The 16,297-nt window shown below is 42.4% G+C and overlaps 1 pseudogene; it reads left to right on the forward strand.

Annotated features, from left to right (window-relative positions):
• The first annotated feature begins 15,409 nt into the window (after positions 1–15,409).
• On the forward strand, positions 15,410–16,040 carry LOC145398056 (uncharacterized; annotated as a pseudogene).
• Positions 16,041–16,297: the final 257 nt, after the last annotated feature.

The following is a 16,297-nucleotide window of genomic DNA, read 5'->3' on the forward strand; positions in this document are numbered from 1 at the left end:
TACAACTGTGCCCAGAGATGGCGTTGTTTCACAATTTGTTTGAATTGATCCCATTTTAGTCTCGGGACGATTTTCGGAGTGACAGTGGCTATTATTTTACCCAGGTTAGGTAATGTGACTGCAATCTTTTTGTCTGAGTCGAACCCTATGTCTAAGAGGGGTTTAACCATATCCAAGTACTCATCAGTGTTACATTGGTCTGGGCTGAATATCGGCAATTGAATGTGAGGTTTGGCTGCCATTGTGCAAGTTTCCTTTTATCGTTCCTCCGTGCTTTTACTCGGATCCAGAACCACTGCTTGCCACCAGTGTTATGCTGGTGTTTTTAAGGCGATTTCTCGTCGTAAAAACACTAGCGACTGAAGCGGGGTCCTCTTTCTAGACCGGAAGTAAAGCACCAACAAAGGAACAGGACATAAAAACCAGGCAGTATACCTTAACACATCTATTACCTTAATTCTAACTGTAACAATACAACGCAGAGTGATATTTGAAATACAGGGGAACAGAGACACAGAGTTCATATTCAGCACCACAAAATAGAGTTACACTCAGTACACACTACAATGTTCATACAGGGAGATCTTGAATTATATATGGTATTGTTTATGTGTCACTTTTAGGCAGGATATATACTCAATGGTTCACAAAGGGGATAAGCAAGATTGGGAGTCTGTAGAGAAAATATTACTATAAATAAGGTAGGGTGCGGATAGCGACACTTGATACAGTCACCTTGTCACGGTGACACTCACACTCAGGCTTTTGACGGGCCTGCGCACCCTTACCTTATGTGTTCACAGAAAGTTCTCTTATATGGGGGGACTTGGATAATTACACTAAAGTTCATTCTCTGCCCTGCCAACACTGAGTTTTTGTGGACTATTATTAACTACACTGTTCTTCACTTAGTCACTGTTCACTGTTCTTTTTCCCAACTCGTTCTTGACACAGGAGGAGTCACTATTTTCCCATATCTCCTGGGTAACGTTCACTCTGGGTCACACTCGTAGGTGGGGTGCAGGGAAGCTCTCCCGTCTGGGGGCCTCAACCTGATAGGCGGCCCTCGAGTTGGGGCCGTGTCGGTGTGGTGCAGGGAGGCCCTCTCGTCTGGGGGCCTCGACCTGATAGGTGGCCCTCGGGACTGGGACCGAACAGCCGGAGTAGTCGGGCCTGTTGTCTTTGGCTCCGTGGAGTGAGGGAGCCAGGATCGCCTTCATCAGGAGCTGGAAGGTCTGGCTTGGGTGTCCTGGGATTGCGGGCGCCAAGGGGGAGAGGCGCCGTCAGGACTGGGCTGCGGCAGCTTCTCCTTCGGGACTCAGGCAGGAACAAGGAACTCCCGGACGTGGGCGGTAGGTCCGATATCGGGCCTTGCCACCACTCTAGTGTCTCCTTCGGGGCTATATTCCCGGGTGGTGACGAAGGGCTTTCACAAGGGAAAGAGGCTGGAGAAGGACTCACGTCACTCGTGTCCTCTCTAGTACGTCCTGAGGCCGGAGCCTTGGGTCGCCTTACCCTGGTACGTACGTTGGCTGTAGCCGTGAACTTGCCCGGCGTACAAGGAACAACTGAAGGGCGTACAAGGCCGCTCCTTCCCCGCCACGTATAGAGACCATCAGCGTGGTGTTGCTCCCGTAGTAGGGGACAAGCCAGAGTGAGGGGCACAGAGGCCACACTCTCTCCAGTACGAACTGAAACTACCTTCAGGGACTTCTCTACCCTGGTACGTGTCCCGGCCGGAGCCGAGTGCCTACCCGTCTTACTGAGAGCAACTGAAGGGCGTACAAGGCCGCTCCTTCCCCGCCACGTATAGAGACCGTCGGCGCAGTGTTGCTCCCATAATAGGGAAGAACTACACGTACGGTAGCAGGGGCTCTTTACCCTGGTCCGTACTCTGGCCGCAGCCGGAAGCTGATCTGTCCGATCAGAAACAACTGAAGGGCGTACAAGGCCGCTCCTTCCCTTCCACGTATAGAGACCATTGGCGCGGTGTTGCTCCTGAAGGGGAGAACAGCAAGAGAGGGATGCACTGGGGCAACTCTCTCTTTCTGGTGTACTAAGGCCAGAGCCTTGGGTTGCCTTACCCTTGTACACTTTGTTAGGCCGTAGCCTTGGGCCTCCTGCCCTTGGGCCTACTGCCCTGGAGGTTGTAACAAAAGCCGTCAATACGGTGTTACCTGGGACTGAAACTTGTTGAGTCCCACCCCTATTCTGACGACGGTTGTTCCGCCCGCAAGGTAGTTGCCTTTCCCCGGTCACCTGGTGTTGGGGCAGTTGTGGGGAACAAGGGCCCAGGACCGTAGTGTCCTGGTGACCCTCTTGATTGGGGTCACTAACCCCACCGTTGTGTCCTCCTGGGGTGGTGGTGCGGTGGCGGCCCGTTGGTGGGGTAGGGGGTGGTGAGGTGGGAGGTCCGGTGGCTGGCACGGCGGGCATTTTAGATACCTCTGTCAAATTATATAGTTTGTCGACGACTTATGAACATTTCATGTGATATGAAAGATCAGGTGATTGCAGCCATAATAATGTGTGGACAGTTTAGTCTCCAGCTGGACGAATCTACAGATGTCAGTAATGATGCCCAGCTCATGGCTTACCTTGGTACGTACGGTACCAAGGTCCAGAAGACATGGAAGTGGAATTTCTGTTCTGTCGGTCATTAGGTCATTACACACAACCACAACCGGAGAAGATATTTTCATTACTGTGTGGACTCATTCTTCAAGGAAGAAGGGCTTCAGTGGAATCATTGTCTTAGAGTCTGTTGTGATGGTGCACCGGCAATGCTGGGAATACGTCAAGGCTTCACTGCTAGAGTTAAAGAGGAAAATCCATGCGTACTGATCTTTCATCGTCTCCTTCACCGAGAGAATCTTGCTTCTCAGAGGTTGTCACCTGAGTTACAGAAAGTGATGCAGGAAGTCATCTAGGTAGTCAATTTCATTAAATCTAGGGCTGTGAACTCCAGGATCTTCAGCCAGATGTGTTCTGATTTTGGTTCAGAACATGTACATCTGTTGTACCACTCTGAGGTCAGGTGGCTGTCACGAGGAAAGGTTTTTCAACGGTTGCTTGAAATGCGGAACGAGACTGAGATGTTTCTAACAGAAAAGAATTATTCACTGGCCCCAAGATTCTCTGATTCAAAGTGGGTGATGCAAGTGGCTTATCCTGCAGATATCTTTGCTAAGATTAACGCCTTAAACATTTCAATGCAAGGTCGCGATCAGACATTAGTTGGGCTGTCAGAGAAGGTAACTGCACTCAAGGGGAAACAGTAGCTGTGGAAGAGTAAAATTGAGACTGGGAAGACGGCATCGTTTCCATCCTTGAGTGCATTTCTGGAAGACGAAAAATTTTCTCTCATCCAGGTCCAAAGCATCATTGTGGAATATATCTCCAGAAAAATCGAAGAGTTTTCTCATTACATTCCTGAGAATGTGATGAAATATGTCTGGGTAAGAAATTCCTTCATCATTGAAACTGAAGACTTACCTGACGATTTCGAACATCAGCTACCTCCAAAAGCAGCTCATCAAGATTCAGAATGATGAAACACTTCGTTATGATTTCAGGGAAAAAAAAAACAAAAAACAAAAAAAACGAATCACTGAGATCATTCTGGATCAGAGTTTACAAAGAAAATAAAATTCTTGGAGGTGAAGCCCTGAAAGCACTCCTTCCCTTTGCTACAACTTATCTGTGCGAGGCAGGATTTTCTGCACTCACAGTCACAATGACAGTCTACAACCAGAGCATGACCTAAGATGCAGTCTGTTGTCTAAATCACCCCGGTTTGAGAAGCTGATTGAAACTCTTCAGTGCCAGGGATCTCACTGATAATCGTACATTATGTCTCAGACATCCAAAATAGTGACCCTCTCCTTAATGGTCAGAGTAAATAGGTGTGTTATGTACGTGAATGAATTATTTTGCTTATTTTGATTTTCTGATCTTCGATTTATTTTTTCCTGCCAAATGTGTTGATATTTAGTTCTTAGGAAGTACAAATATTAAAAATGAAATTTATTTATTACGGCATGGTGGCATCGATAAAATATTACAATTTTACTTTGGTTTTAGTCACATGATATGACACGTATGTTTGTTTCAGTTCTGGTGCAGAGTAAGTTTACGAGGGTTTGGGTCGCCATGTAGACCTTTTTATGGATTTTGGGTCGCCAAGAAAAAAGGTTAAGAACCACTGCTCTACAGTATAATAAAGGGGGGTTCTGTCTTTACACGTGCCTGAAATATACTCATATATCTTTAAATATTTGTTTTCTCTGATTGTCTAAACAAAAGAAAACGGATAGCCTATTAGTGTAACTAATGTAATACTTTATGGTATACAATAATGTGGAAATGAAATAATGTGGCTTCTCTCTTCCACTTGTTACATCATTATGATCATCCTAATCTTACCTCTCACTAGTACATGTGTATGACAGGATGTAGGAGAAGAAACACTCAGGGTGACGTGAAGTGTGCAGGAAAGAACTTCCTTTCGTTCCGTATTCAAGCTTCAAATTTTCGATTCATCTAGCAAGGTAACGATTCTGAAAGAAAACTATTTAATAATGTCTGTAGACACTTTACACTCGAAATCCACGATTTCTAGCCCACCCAGGTCAAGGCGGAGGTTCAGAACGAGGCCTTTCTAGACGGAGGGCCACGCCAGCTATCACTCGGCAATACACTGCTTGTGATTCATTCTCGCTTTCGCTCTGAGTGAATCACGTTGTAATACTGCTGAATATAATACCAAGCAGTCATATATCGCAAATGAGGACCACATCTGTGTCATGTTTACATTCTCATTGGATACATAGCTGAAAATATATTTAAGTATTATTGATTTCACTGCACACCGCGCAATATATCAAAAAGGGCCATTGGACGTGATGGAAATTCACACACATTTAACCATAGACTACTGGGGCTAGATAATAGTTTGTATCCACTGGGGCTGGGTAATGTCTCCCATTTTATAATATTAATAAAAAAAATACTAAACAGTTCTTTTTACTGAAAACAAAGACATAGTGATGAACTAGAATCCTTAGCCTACAAACCTAATACTAAGAAAAAAAAAAGAAGAAGAAAATGTAATGGTTCAGGAGGGGCTCAAAGAAAAAAGGTAAAAACAGAAAAAAAAAAAAAAAATCTATGTTAACAAAAAAATGTAATGTTGTAGATTTGTGTATATAATTGTTCATTTCATGAAATGGGCAGTCAGATTGCCCATTACGTGAAACTGGCAGTCAATTTGCTCATTTCACGAAATGGACAAACTGCCCTTTTCGTGAAAAGTGCAGTCATTTGCCCAGATCATGAATTGAGCAATTAGGCTACTGTTGCCCAGTTCTTGAACTGGGCAATATTTTCCTTGCCAGTTTCGTGAAATGGTCTTCATTTTTCTTATGTTTTTATTTCTATAGTGTTTTTCATGTGTCTGCGGTCACTACAAGCGTTCAGATGAAACGAACATTGGATACTTTTTTATTACTAACATCAATTTAAAAGCAAAGATGAATATGCAAACAGGAATCACTTTATTATCACAACTGAAATCATCATAATACGTAAAACATTACTCGTTTTAACATTTAGTCAACATTTTTGCATGATCTGTGGCTGTGACAGGCACTGTTGCAAAGAAGTTCGTGTCGTAGGCAGCTGCAGTGCTTGGTTAAGCAAGTACTCTTGCATTGGCACCTACGATATCCTTGCCCACCACAAACGCTTTGAGGTTTGACGATCTCTCGAATGCGTAAATTATTAGAGGGAACTTCTGAGGATTTGAGACCCCTATAATTAACTGATTCAGATTGATTCCTTGACATTTTGCCAGTTCCGACTGTGAAGCCACAATTACCCTTAGCCAGAGCTACTCCGATTACGTTAGGAGTGTCATATTGTGGCTTATGTTGTAAACTAGAGGGCATACACTCAGAGGTAAGAACAGCAAAACTCGGAACATGGCGGCCATAGTATATTCTGTTTGGTTCCAATATTATGCAGTACAGCAAGCAAAACAAATGTGGTAAGTTCTTTCAAAATAAAATGACTTTTATTTCTAACTAAGTCCTTTACTAGACTGTTATTTAATTAAAGAAGAATATCTGAATATGCACATGATAATACATCATACAGTTAATATTACATCTTTCTTTTCTCCAAATGTTGAAGTTACTCTTCCTTCCTAAACTAAAAGGATAATCTAATTTGATCTACGCAGCCTTACAGATTTAACCTTCTTGGGGGACAAACAATTCTACCACTCGATGTTCTAGTGTCGGTTACCTCTGGCTTAGTATTCATAACTACACTGGAGTCTTCTAAATCTAAATCACAATCTTTATTTCCAGGCAGCTTATCTTCAAAACCTTTTTTAGGTGTCCCACCCCTTATCTTCTTCGGGGACCCTGGTTTGTGATTCAGAGGTGTCCTTGATTAATAATAGGGACTAGAGCCTAGAGGGTCCACAGCCAGGTTTTCTTTGGTCTTGATCAAGTGATGTCTGTTTCTTCTGTAAGTTTGTCCTGTACTATCCTTCACTAAGTAGGACCTAGGTGCTACAACAGCTTTCTTAGCTTCAGAATTCAAACCATCTTTAATTCTCACTACATCTCCCTCTTCAAGCTCATCTAGTTCCTTGGAACCCTTGTCACAGAACAGTTTCTGCCTTTCTTGTGACTCCTTTAGCATGGTTCTAATAGTCAATGGATCTTGAGTTTCAGGTTGCAATAGTTTGTGAGCTGTCGGGAGTGTGGCACGAGTCCTCCTTCCAAACACTAACTGAGATGGGCTCGCTGTTCCTATGACAGGAATATTTCTATAGTCCAACAAGCTCAAATGAACAGCTTTTACAGGTGACAAAGCAAAACCAATTGGGAAGATTGAGATTATAGGCACCCATGACTTTACGAAATATCAATTTGTGTTTTATATTGTGGATTTTGAGTGTATTCCTTTGTTGAGTAAAAGTATCTGTGAAATGTTAGGTGTGGTAAAGTTAGTAAGACAGCTCGCTGGTGTGTCAAACTCACTCTCTGATGTAATCAAGGCTAAATATGCTGATGTTTTTGAAGGGCTGGGATGTCTTAATGGTGCAATTCATTTAGATACAGATCCTAGTGTAACTCCAGTGGTAATCCTCCTAGAAAAGTTCCTGTGGCTTTACGAGGTCGTCTCGAAGATGAACTGGTTGAGATGGAAAGGCAAGGAGTCATAATCAAAGAAAGTAGTCCAACTGATTGGGTCAATAGTGTGGTTATAGTGGAGAAAGGTGATAAACTGAGGGTGTGTCTTGACCCAAGGGACCTAAACAAAGCTTTAAAAAGACAACACTACCCACTACCCACCATTGAGGAAGTATCCACTAGTTTGGCTAATGCTAAGGTGTTTTCTGTACTAGATGCTATAAAGGGTTTTTGGCAAATTCAGGCAGATGAAGTCTTCCAAACTATTGACTTTTAACACATGCTTAGGTAGGTACCGCTATTTGTGTCTTCCCTTTGGAATCAGCCCAGCACCCGAGATCTATCAGAGGCGTATGCATGAGTTGTCTGATAACTTAGAATGAATAGAAATAATCATGGATGATATCTTGAGTTATGGCTGTACTGATGAAGAACATGATGCGAGATTAGACCAGGTCCTACAAAGATGTAGAGAGAAAAACCTGAAGTTAAACCCAAGGAAGCTTAAGCTAAAGACTGATCATGTAGACTACATTGGCCATACACTAACTAAAGATGGATTAAAGCCAGATCCAAAGAAAGTAGAGGTAATTTCTAATTTCCCTGCCCCTAAAGACAAAACTGAACTGTTAAGATTCATGGGCATGATAAATTATTTAGCCAAGTTTGTACCAAGAATGTCAGAAATCAATGAGCCTCTAAGAAGATTATTGGAGAAAGATGCTGATTTCAAGTGGGAACAGGTGCAAGAAGAATGCATCAATAAACCGAAGAAACTTGTTAGTGAAGCACCAGTTCTAAGGTCCTATGATGTTAGTAAACCAGTCACTCTTACTGTGGATGCTTCTGCTTTTGCAGTTGGAGCTTGCCTTTTACAGGAATATAAACCAGTGGCCTATGCAGCCAAGTCTCTTACAAAAGAGTTTACGCTCAGATTGAAAAGGAGCTTCTTGCAATTGTGTTTGGGGCTGAAAAATTCCATTCATACTTATGCGGGAGAACCCAAATCACTGTTGAGTCTGATCATAGACCTTTGGAGACATTCATTTTTTTTCATTCATTGCCAGACGCCATGTATCCCAAACGGGGTGGCCAAGGGCTTAGAGTTAATTGTTTTACAGGGAGGGGCACTAATCCTCCACCAACCCCACTTGACACGTAGGGATGCCAACAGCATCTGGTGTTCCCAGGCGGTCACCCATCCAAGTACTAACCAGACCCAACGTTGCTTACCATTTTCAAAAAACCACTCTTCTCAGCCCCACCCAGGTTGCAACGAATGCTCTTCAGGCTTCAGAAGTATTCCTTGGATCTCAAATATAAAAAGGGTAAAGAACTGTATATTGCTGATGCCTTGAGTAGGGTGATTTGGTCTGAGGAGTTAGAAACCACAGGTGATGAAGTTCAAGTGAATTTGGTTAGTGTACCTGATGGAGATTTTGTACTTGACTTTGGAATGCTCAGAGAAAAAAATCAAGAGGACACAAGTTTGCAGTTACTGAAAGAAGTTGCTATTCCTTCCTAAACTAAAAGGATAATTTAATTTGATCTACAACTAAAAGGATAATTTAATTTGATCTACGCAACCATACAGATTTAACCTTCTTGGGGGACGAACAATTCTACCACTCGATGTTCTAGTGTCGGTTACCTCTGGCTTAGTATTCATAACTACACTGGAGTCTCCTAAATCTAAATCACAATCTTTATTTCCAGGCAGCTTATCTTCAAAACCTTTTTTAGGTGTCCCACCCCTTATCTTCTTCGGGGACCCTGGTTTGTGATTCAGAGGTGTCCCTGATTCATAATAGGGACTAGAGCCTAGAGGGTCCACAGCCAGGTTTTCTTTGGTCTTGATCAAGTGATGTCTGTTTCTTCTGTAAGTTTGTCCTGTACTATCCTTCACTAAGTAGGACCTAGGTGCTACAACAACAGCTTTCTTAGCTTCAGAATTCAAACCATCTTTAATTCTCACTACAAGGAGGGTCACCCTTACTGTGGTCAAAATATGAGACAGGAACTGCTACATTTTGGCCTACATCCACAACTTGCAACGATTTTGTACTCAGCATAAGCGTTATTTTCTGCCTGAAGCGCTGTCTGGATATTAGCCTTCTGCTGTGCAACAACTGCAGGATGCGCAGCATCATTTCATTCTGACGACTCACATTCAGGCTCAGCGTCCACGTCTGAAAATTTCTCAATTGCATCCAAACCCGTCATATCAGGTTCTTTTGGTGTCGTTGTCATTGCTGGTGTGGAGTGAGAATCATTTCCTTCAGACAATCACATTCAGGCTCTGCGTCCACCTCTGTAACTTCCTCAGCTTCATCCAAACCCGCCACCTCACGTTCTCTTGGTGTCGTTGTCATTGCTGGTGTGCAGTGAGAATCATTTCCTTAAGACGACTCACATTCAGGCTCGGCGTCTATCATCTCAACTACTACATCAATGCCACTTTCAATACGAGCCAGAAATTCTTGCGGCAACTTTGATTTCAGGCCACAGCGAGGATCAGTTCCAGTCAGCGCTTTGTACGGGGTCATTTTAATTGTTTCATGGTAGATAGACTTCATTGCACATTGAACAAACCTGATGTCATAGCTCCAATTTGGCAGTTATTGTCACGCATTCATGTTGTGAGTTTCGCCTTAACCTCCGCATTAGCACATTCGACACAACCCTGACTGTGGTTGTCGGGGTCGTCCATTCACCAGCATGAGGTCAGGTCATAATAATGAAAGCTCTTTAATAACTGCTGCAGTGAATTCGCATTTGTTGTCAGACTACAGTAAGTGAGGTGCTCCAAAATCTAGAAATATTTTCATTAACTCGTCAGCAACATCACTTACCTCTTTACATGATAGTGGGCGAATGAACTGAAATTTTGTCAAGTTAGCTATATAATGCATGATGTAGCAGAACCCTATATCTTTCATAGTCAGCATATCCACTAAATCGACTTGGCCACGTTCATTTAAATCTTATGCAGAGAGTGGCCGGACAACAACACCCGAAGCAGTTTATCTGCGACGGTGTTTTTCGATGCAGCGTTCACAGCGTTTGATATATTCTGCAGTCAGGACACGAGGTATTTTTGCATACTGCTCTGCTGCCTTGCAGTATGTCGTTTTTTCTCCAGCATGGCCATTTGCAACATGATGCTGATCAATCACATTCAAAGCAATTTCTTTAGTTACCATATACTTGCCATTTTTCTTTACAACTTTATCGATTCCTCCAAAGCTTAGCACTTTATGATTTTGTAGAATATAGTAACCTTCTCTTTCTAATCTCTTTCCAGTTTTACCTTCCCTGAGAATCGATATTGCTTTCTTCTTTATTTCAGCTGACCACACGCTTGAAAGCTTGGATATGTAGCTCATGGCAATGTTTCAGTCACTATTCTGTTCTGCTTGATATAGGAAAAGGAGAATACATAGTAAGTAGCCATAATACTAGCTAAGTAATGGCTATATAAGCAACTGTAACAGTAACTGTAATAGAATTAAGTAGCTATAATACTTTAAATTCAGTCATTGGTAAAATGAAATACTATAATTTTCACTAGAAACGAGGTCACAGGTTCACAGGACAACACTAAATATAATGCACAACGACAGGTATGAAGCTTACAAAGCTCAAAACCAGCTGGCCACTGGATAAACACTGCCGGGCACAGGTCGTAGGGCCAGAGTTGCCAGGTCGGAAAATATTGCCCAGTTCAAGAACTGGGCGACAAATTACTCAATCCGTGATCTGGGCAAATGACTGCACGTTTCACGAAATGGGCAGTTTGAGTGTCCTTTTCGTGAAATGAGCAAATGACTGTTCGTTTCACGTAATGAGCAATCTGACTGCCCATTTCGTGATATGAGCAATTACATAAATGGGGTGTAAGATAGACATGCGAGGAGCAGCTGGTCTGGCGACCCCCACAACGCGCCCCTGGGTTCCTGGAGCTGCAGCTGGACTCCCCTCGGCCATTTGGGACCATCATCAAATGGGGTAGACAATCGAAAAGAGAAGGTTATTTTTCAGTATGAATATTTGTGGAAAATAATTTATGGATTTTTTGTTTACTGCCATAAATGTTTATAAAAAGGTGTGTTTCCTATCTACGAGTGCCTTGCTTTACCACAGAGCTCCCACCCAGGGGGGTGGCCGTGACAGAAAGGTCTCCACACTGTTCTATCAATGAAGGGGGTGGTGATGCCCCCAGTGTGTATTAGCAGGTTGGCAGACAGGAAGGGGTGTCTGAGCCTGTTATGTGCCCAAGGCTTTATCAGGGCCAGAGCCAACTCAGACATGTACTTGCGTCTGATGAGGGTCTGGGTATAGGTCCGAATCCGGTTTTCACTGTAGATAATCCATTACTTGATGACTGCAACATCCATACACAATCCACTGGGGCTGGAAAACATTTTCCAAAATCCATAATATTAGCAACACTAATACACCACCACAGAACATGAAGGTACTGAGAACATGACCTCCCTACCCCCTCACAAAATTGCTCAGCGCAAATCAAAATTGGAGTTCGAAGCATTTATCCAGCCCCAGACTTCCACGGTAAGTTATGAAATAAGGTTCCGCTCGTGGCACTGCCTCACAGGTGAGCTGGGATCACACAGCGATGACCGACTCGACATCATGTGAAGGAGAAGGCCTGCGATATCAGTGTGGACACGACTGTTCGGAGGGTAAGTCTCACACACACATCCACCTTATATCATATTGCCTTAAACCAGCTGTCCTCTCTCCATAGAACACTGATCTTGTCAGTACACATCATACACATTCCACAAATCCCTGCTCTCCCCCCCATAAAAAGAACCATGGCTGCTGCTATAGTGGGAATTAGTGCAGTGGTTTCTTGGGTGACAACCACCGGCAGGGCTGGGTCGTCTGCACAGGGCCCTCCCGGTTGTCATCAAGTGACTGTTCCACCTCCAGTGTTGCGGCACCCTAAATCTGCTCGTCAGTGCAGCAAAATTTTCTTTTGCAATATTAGGGGACTTCACTCCAACATCAACTCTGTTCAAAATTTCCTCCAGTTTGAATCTCCTGATCTGCTATTTTTGACAGAGACACAAGTAAGCTCCACCTCTGATTTAGCTAGATTTAATTTTCCTGGTTATATCTTGATTCAGAATTTCAGACCCAAAGGAGACGTATGTTGCCTTGCTAAATCAGAAATTGCCCTGGAGGAGATTACTAAATTTAATTCTCCTTATTTTGACCATTCCATATACAAATTAAATTCTTTTGGTAAAATTAAATATTTCTGTTGTGTTTATCGTTCCTCTAATGCCCCTCCATAGCCTAGTTTATTTGACTCTGTTTTCACAGCTAAGTGTCTTCAACATTAATACTGCATCAGAAATTACTATTCTGGGTGATTTTAATGTCCATAATGTTGAATGGCTCACTTATTCAGCCTGAACTGATGACTCTGATCTTGAATGTGAGCTATATGCAGACTCATTTAGTCTCACCCAGTTAGTCAGTCAACCCACCTGTGTACCAGACAACCCCGATCAAAATCCCTACCTATTGGACTTGTTTCTAACAAACAATTCAGATAATCATAATGTCGAAGTGAAGTCCCCCCTCGGATCCTCGGTTCATTGTCTGATTCAAGTCACCAGTTTAACACCTACCACACCCTTCTGCACTGAACCTGTCGTGGTGACTAAATGGCACTACAACAGGGCAGACTGGGAGGGACTCCATAATTTTTTCATGGATGTTCCTTGGACCTCCTTTTTCTTCCAGGATGCAAATTCCACATTGGGCCACATACAGGATTTAATTAAAGTCGGCATGGAAACATTCATTTCCCATCATAGTTACAGAAAAAGGTATAATTCTCCTAAATGGTATGACCACAATTGTGCTAGAGTAACAGAACATAAAACAATAGCCTATAACACTTATACAAGGACCAAAACCAAAGAAGCCTTTAACTATTATAGAAAAATCAGAAACCATGCCAAAACTATTATTAGTCTTTCTAAATCAAACTTTCTACATAGATAGGCTAACAAACTACTAAAGAACCCAAATGATAACGAAATATCCTGGTCAGCCCTTAATTCATTCAAAACTAACTTCACTACCACCTCTTCCATTCCACCGTTACAGTCCCCCAGTGGAAATCTAGTAAGTGACCCACGTGGAAAAGTCAGACTTCTTGTTGACATTATTTCAACAAACTCAACCCTAAATACGGAATATCACAATATTCCTGTACTTGATTATGATTCCCCTCAAATACCTCCTTTCATGATTCACACCAGATAGGTACAAGCTGTATTACAGAATTTCTCAGCAGACAAAGCTACTGGTCCAGATGAAATTCCTTCAGTAGTACTTAAAACTAGCTCCTCAGTGTTGGCTCCTGTATTGGCAAAATTTATCCGCTTATGCATCCGTACCTCAAGTTTTCCAGCCTCTTGGAAAGAAGCACATATTCATCATGTTCCCAAAAAGGGGGCAACTTCTGATCCATCAAACTGTACACCAGTTGCAATAACTTCCATTCTCGGTAAAGTTTTTGAGACACTAAGTAACAAACACATAATCAAGCATCTAGAAATCAATAAATTAATCAATGATCGGCAGTATCGATTTAGACAAGAACGTTCAACTGTAGACATTCTTTGCCTTCTTACCCATCAGAATAACAAAACAATAGACCAACATGGTGAAACACACACAATAGCACTTGATATATCAAAAGCATTTGACAGAGTATGGCACCAGGCCTTATTGTCAAAGATGTCACACTATGGCCTTGCATCACTGGTTCCTCTAATTTCGTCTTACCTTCATAATAGAATAATACGGGTCATGGTAGATGGAATTTATTCTCAGTTTCATTCCATAAATGCTGGCGTACCTCAGGGATCAGTTTTGGCGCCAACCCTCTTTCTCATCTGTCACTCACAACCCAATACACTCTTATGCTGATGACTCGACCCTTCATAGTTCTTTCACATTTAGTACCTCCTTTACACAATTTGATATTATAAATTCCCAAATAAATACAGCATTTTCACTGAACCAGGGCCTTTCTAAAATTAATCAATGGGGACAAACAAATCTGGTCTCATATAATGCTCAGAAAACTAAATCCATTAAGTTCTCCAACAGAAAGAATCCCTCAGACTCTCACATAATTTTAAATGATGTCATTATTCCCATGTCTACTACAATTGATATCCTTGCTGTTACTCTAAACCCCAACCTAAGCTGGACAGCTTATGTTAAATCCCTTGCTAAAAATGTTTTCAAAAAATTGGGACTTATGTATAGAGTTCGTGAGTTCTTCACTGACGATCAGGTGGCCACAATATACAAAAGTCATGTGCATTCTCAGATCGAATACTGTTACCACTGTGGAGCGGATGTGGAGCGGTTGCATTGAGGCAGTTGTACAAAATTCAAAATAAAGCCATTAGATTAATCAATAATCATGCCATTACACGGGAGCTTCCTCCATTATCAGTACGAAGAGATGTTGCTTCTTTAGCATTATTTTATCGATATTTTTACCATAAGTGCTCTGACGAACTGGCTTCAATTGTGCCTCCCCTTCACATTTTCTCCCGAAATACTCGGGCAGCCGGGACCACCCATAAACTCACACTCCCCTGCAATGCAGAACCTCTGCTTATCAAAATTCATTTATCCCCAGAACTACTACTCTCTGGAATTCACTTCCTGGGAGTTGTTCCCCACATACATTTAATCCACTTCAATTTAAATCCAGTTGTTATAAATATTTTATGAATGGAGGATGCCTTTAGGCACATGGACTTTTTTTTTTCCTTCGTTTTTCCTTCCTCCATTCATTATCTATTTAAAAAAAAAAAATCCTTGCATATGTCCCTCCTTGGGGTCTTCTAGGCCTGGGGAGGTCTTCTTTATATCTTACAATAATCCTTGCATATATATATATATATATATATATATATATATATATATATATATATATATATATATTATAGATAGATATAGATATATATATATAATTGTATGTTATATAACCTTTATTTCTGTAATATTTATTTATGAACGCACTTGTCCGTTTGTCACAGCTATCCATGCCCTATGATAATATATCCATAATTCACGTATGAATGAATTATTGGTCCTAACAACCCTATAAACTAATGACTTTGTTTATTATGACAGTTATGGATGTTCAGCCACAACGTCTGGGGAGGCCACCATGGACGAGAGCGAGTCGACCTGAAGTTATTACACGTCGGGCCATGAGGCAGGGAAGGGGATACGAGAGATTAGTTGCCTTCTCGGTATCTCAAGAGATACAGTTAGACTTTGGATGATGAGATACGAGGAGGAGGGACACGTGCTCACTAGGCCCCGACTGGGAGGACCTCGAGTCACTACGCCTAAGGAGGATAAGCTGATACATAGGGCAGCAGAGAGAGCACCATTATCGAACGCTATCAGAATAACAAGGGAAACAGGGGTTGGCTATCATCCAGTAACTATCAGGAGGCGGATACGGGAGTCTGGCCGAAAATGTTTCATCCCAGCACGAAAGGAAACTTTAACACAGGCCCACTGGGAAGCACGTAAAAGGTTTGCGGAGGCATATGAGGATGTGGAAGATGATTATTGGAGGTCTGTCATATTCACCGATGAAAAATGTTTCTCCTCTGTGGCAGCCGTCGGTCGCCAGTGTTGGCGCTTACGCAAAACACGTCATGTTCAAAGTAACATCCAAGAAATATCGACAAGTGGTCATGTGACTACCTCCATGCATGGATGGATATGGTGGGGAAGTGTTGGTGAACTATCGGACATTGACGGACATTTGGATGCAGACCAGTACAGTATATTCACATTCTAGAGACACCCTTTCTACGAACAGTGCACTTGTATGCCATCCCAGACGCAGAGCCTATAAATATGGTGCAAGATCACAGACCAATACACACAAGTCGGGCAGTCAAGTGTTGGTTTGAGGCGCACCCAGAGATCATATTATCGGATTGGGCCGCTAAAGAAGCCGATTGTAACCCACTAGAGAACCTACGGGCGCAAATGGTTACTGA

This window comes from Coenobita brevimanus, chromosome 5, assembly GCF_032717465.1.
Source record: "Coenobita brevimanus isolate Jiangsu-jjx chromosome 5, ASM3271746v2, whole genome shotgun sequence".
Taxonomy (NCBI): Eukaryota; Metazoa; Arthropoda; class Malacostraca; order Decapoda; family Coenobitidae; genus Coenobita; species Coenobita brevimanus.